The 10,838-nt window shown below is 45.7% G+C and overlaps 1 protein-coding gene across 1 annotated transcript in view; it reads left to right on the top strand.

Moving 5' to 3' along the window:
- Positions 1-247: 247 nt before the first annotated feature.
- SYBU (syntabulin) overlaps positions 248-10,838 on the top strand; it is a 32,156-nt gene continuing 21,565 nt past the window's right edge. Inside the window, exon 1 of the mRNA XM_019552016.1 lies at positions 248-334. The gene's annotated coding sequence lies outside the window, so the exon portion shown is untranslated. The remainder of the gene's footprint in view (positions 335-10,838) is intronic.

Below are 10,838 nucleotides of genomic sequence, written 5' to 3'. Positions count from 1 at the left end.
GTAACAGTCAAAAGGAAGCCAGACAGGAGACCAGGAAATGTAAGCCAGGTTATTAGTATTTAATTGCCCTGCCAATTTTGTCTGGTATCTCATCATTGGGAGCCCAGGACTGTGTTCTTGGATTTATGCTATTCAAAGCTAAGTTAGCAGTGGTAATAAGTTAATGAGAGTCCAAGATATAATCATGGGTAAGCACTCTGATTTAGCTTATATTACTGTGACTTGGCTGGATAGCTCGACTGATCCAGTGTCAGCTCAGCTCCCTATGCTCAGTATGATAAGGCAGAAATATTATCTCTGTCTCCAGATAGTGGGTGCTCCATTCCAAAACCAGGTTAGTGTACATGTAAACTTTAGGCGTAGATTATGCTAGGAACAAGTGTGTTTTCCCACTTACCCTACAGAACTGAATGTTGCCCACAATTGCCGAGGGATAAAATGACAGGTTTAGAGGTTTGGGGGGGGCATGTTTTGTTAATGTCTTTCTGTACAACATTTGTCTCTTACATTTGGGTGGCTTTGGCTTGTGCTTTGTTTGTTCCGAATTGCTGCAGACAATGGAAAAAGTAATATAACTATTTGCTGTTCAGGCAAAGATACTGAATGTACTAACTTCAGTAGTTGCTATGTCATGGGAAGGGCTTCATTGTTCTTAAATAACAAGTTGTACTTTCACCTATCATGCTGAAATTCATTGTAAAATGGTGGTAGTGTAATTTTTATGTAACTATATTCTAAAAGTGGACTCACCTGTGCTATTGTCAAAGAGCTGTACTTGGTTGTGGTCTGACAGTCCCTCCTAATACAATCCCTAAAATAAATTATGATGCTTGATGTTTTTAATTTACAGGTTCCTGAAGAGGAGGTAGGACTGAGGGGAGAGACTATGTGCCTGTAATATAAGTAGATAGATCCCTTTCTGTTGTCCTTTTTTAGTGTTTCAGTTACCCAAGAGTCATGTCACCCAAAGGAGGTACAACTGGAACAGTGGGATTGCAAAGAACGTAGTATCTGGTCATAAATGTGGGCTTTAATAGGGGAATTGTGTCTTCTACCAGTGCTGCAGTCCTTTCTGTATGTGCTTAAGTTTACTTGTAGAAAAGGCATAAGGATTAATTTCTAATTCTTGGAAGCATTCAAAGAAGTCAAATATTTGGATGGTGTAGAATGGGTATGTTCATTTCATGCTAATTTGTTCCCTGGAATTGCAAATAGATGCATTAAAGCTAAGTCCCAAGCTTATTTAAATATTGATGTTCTGGGCTGCAGGCCGGATGACTGGTGTTGGATTCGTCTGTGGGTCAGTTCTGGTGCATGGGATTAGTCCGTGAGCCTGGCCCAGCATGAGGTAAACCCACAGTCACCATCCAGCACCTGGCTGCAGCCCCATGCCCCAGATTGGGCCCTGTGTCCACTGCTCCAGCCCTACGTGCAAACCTGGTCTGGCACACAAGGCCATATCATCTGGCCTGTAGAACTTGGAAATTTGGTGGTAGGGAAATGGTGCCAGTGTTAATTGCCACTATTTCCTGCTGCCGATTTTCAGACCTTTGGAAAGCCCCGTGGGCCAGATGACATGGTTCAGCTGGCTGGATCTGGCCTGCCAATCAGGGGTTAAGCATCACTGCATTAGACAATAGGTCGTGGTTTTCAAGAGCTTCCTACCTACTTTTTAGAATGTCCCTTTTGCATAAAAAGAAAGGGGATGGCTGCATGTGCCACACTTGTTCAACGTGAGCATGTGTTATGCTTGTTAAATATACCAACTACTGCTGGGTGCAAACAGGACATAGGAAATGGCCCTTGATTCAAATGCAGTGGTACCCACAGTGTGCACCCTACAGACTGTCCTCTTGTTGATATCCTTTCTGATTCATATGTGGACTTCAAAACCAGATCCAGAAAGCTGATGTTTGTCAGATCCTTTCTTATGTAGTATCTAACAAATTCCAGTTATTTTTGACAATACTCTTGATCTTGTTTGCTTTGCTTTACTATGTTTTTTCCTTTGCTATTGACCTTCTTCGAGTGGATGGTGCCTACAGATGAAGCCAATCAGTGTTTTCAGATAGCGTGCAGCCTGTGCAGAGTTCTGCTGCATATTTCACTGATAGGCTGCGTTTTACTTCTATGTCTGTTGCTATGGAGCTGTGTAGATTTGCTTACTTGACCCACTAACACAAGGAGTTATTAAAGGCTCTGTCTCCATGGATACACCGGTATGAAAGTATACTTCACAGAGATTAAAATACACATATCTTTCTTTAAAAGAAAAAGATGCACCATGTTGATATAAGGCTGCACTTATGACTGTTCCCAAAGCTTGCTTCCTAGAGATGATCATGGATAATATCACAGTTGAAGGGATATGGGATACATAACTTTGTATACTGCAGTCACTGCTATATATTCAGTTGTATCAAGATAAGTAGGGGACCTGAACCCCAACATATCTGAAATACTCTTGCCACCAGGGTATTAGGAATTACAGGTTGGGCTCTTTCCATTGCTCCTGCTCCGTTTTGTGTAAATACTGAAATACATACCAGAGGAAGGACTGCAGTCTACGACTCACTTAGCTGAGGTGAGTACCCTAGCCACAGAGCTGTAGAGTCAGCTCTGTCTCTTATTCTGCCCCAATGAATATTTAATTATTTATACAAAGTGGTACAGATACAGCAGGGCAGGCTGAGAGAGCCCCTCCCAGCATGCCCAATTCCTGATGATTAGAGCATACCCAGAAGGAATGGGAGATATGGACTCAAGTCAGCAGAGCAGGGATGAAACCAGATCTCCTACCTCCCAGGCTCTCATTCTCCTTTTTAGAATAGAGGAAAACCTGGCTTAGACACCTGGATCCAGGAGGGGTTCATGGCTGAGGGCCATATCGCTGAGTGAGATAGCTCCCTCTCCAGAGGCAGGCACCGACATCTGTTTAGGTCAGCTGTTGAGGTGCCTGAGTTGCATTCCTTCATCTGTATTTCATTCCTGTTTGGTTTAGGTAGCACCTTCTTAGGTGGTTTCTGAGGATCCTTTCCTTAGGTGTCTAACTGCCTCATAAATTGTCTGCGGAGCCTGGGCATCTAACTTAGGGTTGAGAATACATGCTTCAAACCAAGAACTATTATAAAATTGAGCGGGTCAGAAAATGATTAGATTTATCACAGTCCTTATTGTGTGTATATATGCGCGCGCGCGCGCACACACACACACACACACACACACACTATATATATATACTTCATTCAACTTTGATTGTAGTTTATACATCAACACCAGGCAGTTAGTAGCAGCACACTGGGGTTGGTAGCTTATTGTTATCATCAAGAAGCATTCTCTTCAATCATGCAATTTGAAGTAATACTAAAGATCATTACGTTTTGAAGTTCTATATTTCTGGACCAAAGTCTGCAGATCTCTATTTCACTAGTTAAAGCACAGATAAACAAAAGTTTAATTCTGTACAACAGTTAGAAAACACTATACAGTACACTGTAAAACAGATGAGAATATAATTATCCTGGATCAAAAGAACTCATAACACGATTCATCTGCCATTGAGACAGTGATGTTCAAGTCATAGGTTTTAACCTCTATTGCCCTCCAAAAAACAGGGATTTTATATATGGCTCTGTATACAGTAGCAGAATGGGCTATAATCACAAAGGAACTTACTTAGTGCTCCAGTCCACAACACGTAGGCCATATCCGCATGAGCGTGGATGTCTGGTTCCCAGGGAACAATTAGCAGGGGGACACCTTGTGCCACCCCAACATAAGAAGCAGCCCTGCAGATCCAGGGTGGGAAACCTTGTGCTGTTACTAGTTGCCCCATGGGGAATACCAGTGCCATGCACCCTCTGGCCTGCAGCAGGTTACCCCAGGTGGAGTAGGGGAGGTTGGGACCAGCACTGGGCTGGCCCCAGCAGCCTTACCTGGGTCCTGGGGGCCTCCTGAAACTCCTGGGGCCTCCAGCAGCAATCCTGGATCCTGGCCAGCAGCCAGAACATGGCTTCAGCTGGCCAGGTGCTGGTTTTGAGCAATACACATTGCCATCAGAAGAGCTACCCCCCTGCTTTTATTTGCATGGGTTTTGTTGATCCTTGGATATCCAGGGGTCAAAAAAAACCCCCCCACGCTGCTCCCTTGCAGTGCAGAGAATAGCTGAATGCAGTAAGTGGCACCACAGACATATCTATGATGCCACATACCGCACAACTGTGCTCATCTGGATAGGGCCCTATTGTCTGCATGCCTTGCTGTCCAGTGCAGTCCTTAGCTCCCTGTTAAGCTGCCAGTACTATGCATGGAGAGAATTAAGCATCAGACAAGAAGATTCTCAAAAGCCAGCAAGTAGGAAAGTAGGAAAAGCAAGTAGGAAAGCAGGAAAAACATAAGAGGGGAGAAAGGACTGAGTCCCATCACTAAAAGATAGCTAAGGCACTGCACTCTGGGCTGGAGATGAGCAAATATCTGTGCTCAAGATTTTCACCCATGAATTCCCTCTTCAAATTATGCAGAGGCAGGGCAGAATGGCTGGTTCAGAGGCATAAGTTTCAGTGGCGATGTCTGATGAAGTAGGCTCTTTCCAACAGAAGCTTATGCCTTTCCAGGTAGTCTCCAAGGTGCTACCCTGCCCTGCCTTCTGCTTAACTGCAGCCTAACACAGCTAACTACCTCTCTCTCTTCAAGTTAGCTACCTAAGCCAGGCCAGCCCTTTCTTTAAAAAAAAAAAAAAAGAGAGAGGGGACCTGAACAGACAACACATTTATACTAGTGTGATCAGCCTGATCTGGGGTAAAATTACCCTTGCAAGGATCAGTGGTTGAGCCTATTCATAGAAGTGGCCCCAGTTGAGCACTTTTTTGCCTGCACCAGTGGTTCTCAACCAACATGCTGCAGTAGTCCAGGCTTCATCAGACCCTGCAGGGGTGCCGGTGTCCGGGTGCTACCACCACTGCAGCCCATGTGCCTCATGCAGAGGAAGATCAGGAAGGAACTGCAAAAGCTGTGGGTGCCCTGCCTTCATCAGGTTTTGTCACATCAGCCTTATGCAGGTAGGGGCACCCACTTCTGCTGCAGCCCTTACGGGTCTGACTCCAAATACTTCTTCTGGAAATCAAGGCATACAGGGCAGTTCCACCGAGTAGCGGCAGTGGTGCAGTATCCCAGGGAAACACGCGGGCTGCTGCACCACCGTTGGCATGAGGTGGAACTTTTTCCTGCTTATCTGTGTTAGATTCATGTAAGCAGGAGCACTGGTTCCTGTAACATCCCCTTCCCAATCTGGTGCTGCAAAAGGCACATGAGGCAGTTCACCTAGCAGTAGTGGCAGCCCCGGTTGAAGATCACTAAGGTAAGCTGAGGCAGTGCAACAGCTGTTCTCAATCAGGGTGCTGCTAAATTCAGACAAGTTAAGGGGGAGCGTCCTGAATCTAAACATATTGAGAACCACTGGCTTATATCCATCCTTTACCTACTATTGAGGTAGCCATTTACTCAGTGCTAATAGTGCTACTCCTTTTCTCTTAGTTGTGAGGCACAGTGACTGAATGTGGCTACCCTGGTTTAGTTACATATCTCTCTGTTTCCATTCCCAGATTAATTCACACATGTATACACAATCAGTGTAAACAACACCAGGCAGTATTATCCCATAGGCCAGTGGTGCAGGGGGTGGGAGACCTTTCTTCAGTTTCCTGTCTTGCCTGATTGAGGGACTTCAGCCTAGTTCTGCTACATCTTAAAGTGTCCCTATCACCAAGCTATTATGGTCTGGACTGGGGCTCTCTAGCTCTCTCCTAGACATTTCACATGAAGGTTTGTATCAGGGACTTAAAGCAGTTTCTGTGTAATCTAATTACCCCTTTTTTCTCTCTGACCCAAGGAATAATGATATAGTTATACAAAGTGGGACAGGGTTAAGAAGAACAGAACAACCCTGGAATGATTGGTAGTTTGGTTGTGAGGGTTCAAGTTCCTATTTAAAATCTAGTCACGTGGAGATTCAGATCTGGGTCTTCTGTGGGTGCATCTACACATGCATCCAGCTGCACAGTTGTTATTAGCAAGTAGTAAATGACTGCGCAGTAACTGCCATTACAGTCCTGTATGGTGCACATCATTCCCTACCCTATTGTGCAGTAGCAATGAGCTTATTGCTCCAGCACAGTAGCATCAGCACCACAGTTCATGCACACTGATGATACGTCACCGTAGCAATGAGCTATGGCAACGTAGCATCTCATGTAGACACGCTCTGTGTCTCAGGAAAGTACCCTGACCACACAGGGCTGCTGAATATGAGACAGCCCCTTAGGCTGGCCAGCCCTGAAAGCTTGCATCTTTAACCATTATTGGTTGGAGGCCTGATCCAGTAGTCATTGTCAAAATATGCCTATTGGATGAAATCACAGAGGTGAAATAGAGAGCAGAAAGTCGAATGTGTGAATCTCATAGAACTTAATTATGAACAGGGGGGGCATGGGGTGAGGGTGGATATAGGCTGGCTGTTGCAGGCTCAGGGCTCTCTGCCCTGCTGCCCTTCCCGCAAGGCCCTCCACAGCCCAGCAGTTGGGATCTGACAGAGCAAGGCAGGAAGGCTTGTTGCCACTGCTGGAAGCCCTATGCTGCCATGGTGAGGTACTCCCTGCTTGCCTGGTAACAGCAGGGTGGTAACATGGAGCTGTGCTCCCTGCTGCTGCCGGTTAGGTAGGGAGCACCTTGTCATGGTGGTGAAGGGGTCCTGGCAGCAGCACCAAACCTCCCCATCCTGCTCTGTCCTGCTGTGCTAGGTCTCACCTACTGCACTGTGGAGACCCCTGGGGGAAGGGCAGCAGGGCAGGGAGCCCTGAGCCCACAGCCGCCAGCCCACATCTGTCCCCCCCACCCACCGGCTCTGCTTCAGCCATGCCGACCGTAGGGGAGAGGGAGCTGGGCTCTGCGGTCCACTTGTACTACAGCAGTTGCTTCCTCCCATGGGCGGCAGTCAGGACTTGGATGCTGCTGGAGGGGGCAAAGGGCTGCAGACCAGGTCTCTGACTCTGTAGTCCTGGTAGTTGGGGGCCCCCTCCAGCAGGGCTGGGGGAGGAGAGAGCTGCAAGTCACTAGTGAGGGGCACTGGCAGAGGGCTGCAGGTTGGAGATATGGGGTACAAGTAGGACTGGGGAGATGGGGGGAAGGGGAGTGGGTGGGGAGTGAATGGCACCAGTAGGGCTGGGGGGTGTGAGTGGGGAGTGAGGGGCACCGGTAGGGCTAGGGGTCAGGAATGAAGGGCAATGACAGGGCCCAAAGGGCTGTAGGCCTGGAGTTAGGGGCACCACCAGCAGGGCCAAGAGTGAGAGGCACCAGCAAGGATGGGGGTGTTGTGGCTTGGGAGTGAGGGGCAATGGAATGGGCAGGGCACCAGCATATCATGGCTACTCAGTGTCAACTCAAAATCAAATGCCAAAATGTATAGGAATTTAGAATTCATTTTATTATAGTTATTGAGGCAGTGTTAAGCTTCCAAATTGCTTTAAAATTGTAAATATATCAATACAACATTGTCTTCAACTGATGCCTATATATTAGGGGTGCACCAATAGAGATTTTGGGGGCCAATACTGATAGCTGATTTTTAAGGAAGCATATCAGCTAATATTGATCCGATTTCTGATACAGATGCATCCAGCTGTGACAGCAGGGGAGGGGGGAGGGAAGGGGCATGGAGTGGGGGGTAGATCAAGGCCCTCTCGCTGAGGGAAGGAGTGGGGCTGGGGCAGGGGTATGTGCTGACAGCTGGGGCAGGACAGGTGTGGGATGGAGCTGCAGTTCATGTGAGAGGGTGCAGGAGGGGGAGCAGCTCCCGCCACTGTGCACACCTCAGGAGGGCACAGGAGGTGTGTGTGCCCCCCGGATCTGTGCAGTGTGGGCTAGGCTGGGCTCTTCCCAGTGGGGGAGAGGGAGGAGGCAGGGCACGGTGCTTGGGGCAGGTGGTGACAGCACTGGGAGAGGACTACTGGGGGGGTGTAGCCACCCCAAATTTCACTGTAGCCCCCTCCCTTAGACCTCCTCCCAGTGCGACCGCCACCCACCCTGAGCACAGTGTGGCCCAGCCCTCCCCCCCATGCTGGGCAGAGCCCACAGCTGCAGTCTGCCACACTACACCCCACCATGCTCTGCACAGATCTGGGGGCACATGCCCCCCCCCATGCCCTTTTGGGGTAACATGCAGCAGTGAGAGCTGTTTCCCCTCCCTGTGCCCTCCAGACAAGCCATGGCTCCCTCTTGTGCCATGCCTCACCCCAGCTGGGCAGTGCCTACCCTAGCCCAGCCCCACTCCCTCCCTCATTGTGGGGGTTGTTGATCTACCCCCCTCCACTCCTCCCTTGCTCCCTTCCCTTGCACCACAACATACTTACCAGCTGGATGCAGCTCTCCAAGCTGCTGGGCTGTGCTCCTCGCTGCCTGCAAGATGAGCTGTAGCTGCATGCATGCAGGGGCATTTATTGGCCAAATTATCGGCCACGTCAGGCTGATTTGTGCCATGGTCAATTTTCTTTACGTCAGTGCTGATCTGGTATTGGACTGATGTATCGGTGGGCCTGTACTGTATATTGGTAGTGTTTCATATTAAGTGTGGAATTATAGAGATTTGGAGGGTTTTAATCAGACAATTTACATTTTTATCGGAGAAGCTGCGATTTTTAAACAGAGAAAACCAGGATCCTGGATCAGGAGCAAAGCCTGGAATAGCTGGGAGGCACTGAATAGCCTTGAGGCATCCATGGTTTAGGCAGCTTTGTACATGCCCAGCAGCAGAAAGTGGTGAACTTCAGGCACCTTCAGGGTTAGGGAGCAGCTGAACAGTAATTTGGAGGCATCTGAATGTTGGGCTTAGATACCTAAAATGGCAGTTAGGCATCCATGTCCTCTTGTGGATTTAGCTTAATATATACTGCTGAACATTGGAAAGATAACCATTGCATAATACAAGCTTTGAAAAACTGGGGCAGGTGGAGGATGGGTAAAAGCTGTAATTTTTTGGCCAGATATACTGCTTTAATATACAGCAAAATCTTTTTTTTTTTTTAATCCCCTGCACTAATCCAATATCATAACTAAGCCCCCCCAACAAAAAACACTGATGCCATCCTCACTGCACGCAGCCTCCATTTATTTTAAAATATGCAAAAGTTCAGCTTGGAATGTGCTTTGCAGTTTGTATATTTATTATATTGAATCTTTTTGTGATCAACTTCTGCTGGCCGTTTTCTGTGCTCTTAAGTTTACTTGGCCTTCACAGAAGAAATATTATGCATACCAAAGAGGCCATAATGAATCATCCCTTTAGGGGAATCTTTTTTTTTTTTTTTGCTAAATGTGCTGTGCTTTTCAGGTACAATCTCAGTTTTTGATGTCAATGTTTAAAGTAGCTTGCTGAATCCCTAATTATATTGCAAGCATTCTGGACCTGATCCAGCAAGTTTTTACCATTTGCAGTTCCCACTGACCTCAATTTTCCTTCTTTTTTATATTAGGCCATTACTTGTGCAATACCATCTATAACATCTTGACTCCCTCACTAATTTTCTGTTTCTTTTCAGTGTTATCCCCACCACTAATCACGTTTCTTTTTATCTTAGAATGAACAAATTACACCGTAATCTCACTTCATAAACTAATGAACTAATGCCCTCTAATCCTGTTGTAGTAATTGTTGACCTTCTTTGGATTTTTTTCCAAGTTACCAATGCCTTTTTAATGAACAATGTGGGATTTGCCCTGTATTCTGAGCAAAGCTTAAGCAAGAGTTGATTGATGACTGCCCTTTGTGTTTACATGCAATACTAATTTATATTGCCTATTACTTAGCACCTGCACATCTTAGCATTTTGCTCCTGATAATTCGGTTCCAGGCATGTGAAAGTCTCTTCCCTAAAGCATTCTTCTCAGAGCTCCATGGATGAAGATAAAACCAGCAGCATGGTGGTCTTCCTTGGAAAAAATACTTGGATCCAAAGCATTTATATTTGTGATCCATTTGAAAGTATGTGTACCATCATCTACTTCAGTAGAAACAAATTTTCATATTTTAGTTTTACTAAATAACTAATTTATTTACTGAAAAGAACTAAAAAAAGGTTAGGAGTTGAAAAAGTGAGCAAATTTGTCATGTGCTATAAAATGTTTAGTGCAAAAGTAGGTGAAAAAGGGCCAGATTCTGAATCAAATATCGAAGAACACAGTAAAGTGTAAAGGACATTGATTTTTCCTTGTTTACTTTTCAGAGGTTAACTATTATTTAGGAATATAGTGAGCAGGCTTTCTTTTCTGTCAAGATTAAAATTTATATTTTAAAAATGTTCCTTCAGCTTTCACTTTTCATTAAATGTTGTATTTCACTTTTTAGTGCTTTGATTTGAGTGTGTGTAGACTATGATATTAATCAGTAATTAGTAAATCTGCTCATTAGTTCAATAAATACCATTTTTTAAACATAAGAACTGGGTTTTTTTAATCATGCCTAGTATCTATAAAGAATTTTATCTCCTCTCAACAGTTTTTTGTGTTCCTACATAGACCTGATTTATCCACATTTCAAAATGTCATTTATGTAGCTGGAATGTGTGGAAACATACATTTTCCTAAGTAGGCCCATGCTGGACAAAATATTTTTTTAAATAAGCCAGAAAGCCAGTGGTCAAAATTTAATTCCAATCAGAATTTCATAGATTTCATAGACATCAGGGCTGGAAGGGACCTCGAGAGATCATCGAGTCCAGCCCCCTGCCCAAAGGGCAGGAAGTCAGCTGGGGTCATAGGATCCCAGCAAGATAAGCATCCAATTTACTCTT

This window comes from Crocodylus porosus, unplaced genomic scaffold (genome assembly GCF_001723895.1).
Source record: "Crocodylus porosus isolate Cpor-Errol unplaced genomic scaffold, CroPor_comp1, whole genome shotgun sequence".
Taxonomy (NCBI): domain Eukaryota; kingdom Metazoa; phylum Chordata; order Crocodylia; family Crocodylidae; genus Crocodylus; species Crocodylus porosus.
The sequence above is the reverse complement of the archived record's forward strand: the minus strand, read 5'-3'. Positions and strand labels throughout refer to the sequence as shown.